The following is a 1,773-nucleotide window of genomic DNA, read 5'->3' on the forward strand; positions in this document are numbered from 1 at the left end:
TATATATATAGAGAGAGAGAGAGAGAGAGAGAGAGAGAGAGATGTGATGAGATACATCTGTAATCCCACCTTCTACTGAGAAGGGGAGACAAGAGACTAGCCCCAGAAACGGCCAGGCCAGCTAGCCTATAATACGCAGCACAGAAGACTCAATAATAGAGACCTTAACAGGGTGAAAGGGCAAGAACGGATGCCTAAAGTTGTCCTGTGATCTCTATGAGTGCCGTTGCATATACATACATGTGAAGTGCAAAGGGAAATCAGAGCATGAGAGATGCCAGCAGAAGCATGGTGTTTGAGCTGCTCGTGTTTGGCTCTTGTTGCTGCCTCATTGTTCATATCGAACTCATCATCTCATGCTCCTTATCCGTCAGCACTGGGCACAGCCTGTCCTCTCCCTGACTGTCGCTACTTTGTCTCCAGTCTTAGTCGCCCGGGTGTGAACCCGTGATGGTCCCTTAGCTAGACGAGCCCTCCCCCCCCCTTCACTCTTACAACACTAAAAATGTGTTTTCCACACCACTTTTGCTTTCTCCAGAATCCGAGCCTTTGAAGATTCAGAACCGATCAAGCTATGTGCCCTGGTTATAACACATCAATTGTCTCCTACTCTCTGATGAAACTCAAAACAAATCCATGTCCGTCCTTTTGCGGTGAAGGCAGAGTGCCCACCGCATGCCTGCCTGTGGGCGGGCCCTCCTCCCTGTTCTGGACTCCATGGCCTCGCTCCAGGATTCTCTCACTCCTGTAAGTCCCCGCACAGCACACATGTGCTCCTGCGTCTGTGCCTGCTCATGGCATCCCTTTCCACATACCTCTTTCACAGTATCCTCCAGGACATTGTTCTGACTACATAGGGCTTACTATCTATGATGGCACAGATAATTTAATGTATATCTGTGAACAGGTGTTGTCATCTCTAACATGGCGATTTACTTCTTTGAACTGATCCTGTAGACCTCTTCTCCTGCCACGGTGCCATTTGTCTGTGTCATGTGTCATTAGATCTGTGATCTAAGCATTTTTCTAGACCTTGTTTTTAAACCTGTTCCAGGCCCAGTTGCTCCCTATTTGCTTCCAACTCTTGTGTTTTTTTGTAATCAGACGTTTGTCTCTCTCCAGCTTGTTCCCAAATACCAGACAGCCACTTCTCAAATTACCACACAGAGACTTTATATTAATTAAAAATGCTCGACCAATAGCTCAGGGTCATTACCAACTAGCTCTTACATTTAGAGTCAACGCATATTCCTTATTTATGCACTGCCACGTGGCAATACCTTTATTATTAAGGCACATTCATCTCTTGCTCCCTCTCATCTGATTGGCGACTCTCAACTGTGCCCTTCTCCTTCCCATCATCCTTAATCACCCCACCTATTCTTTCTGCCTGGCCACTGACCAATCAGCCTTTTATTAAATTATTCCAGTGACAAATCTTTACGGTGTGCAAAAGGATTATTGCATAGCAGTTTTTTCTTTCTGTCTGGTGCTCTTAACTTAATGTTTTAGACCTGATACACATTATAGTGTCCCCAGTTCATGTTAGAAGCTTGGCCCAGGGTGATGCTATCAGAAGAGAACATAAACTCTCCATAGACTCTTTAGGAGGTTGGGTAATAATATGTCCTCAAGTCAGTTGAGGGTACTGCCCTTAAAAAGGAATTAAAGATCTCCTGTGAGCCTTTGGTAGCTCTTTAAAGAGGGTTATTGGAAACCCTGAACCTGGCACAACTCAGCTGACTTCCATTTGCCCGTTTGTAAGCCCTTCTT

Source organism: Arvicola amphibius, chromosome 17 (assembly GCF_903992535.2).
Source record: "Arvicola amphibius chromosome 17, mArvAmp1.2, whole genome shotgun sequence".
In the NCBI taxonomy this organism is placed as follows: Eukaryota; Metazoa; Chordata; class Mammalia; order Rodentia; family Cricetidae; genus Arvicola; species Arvicola amphibius.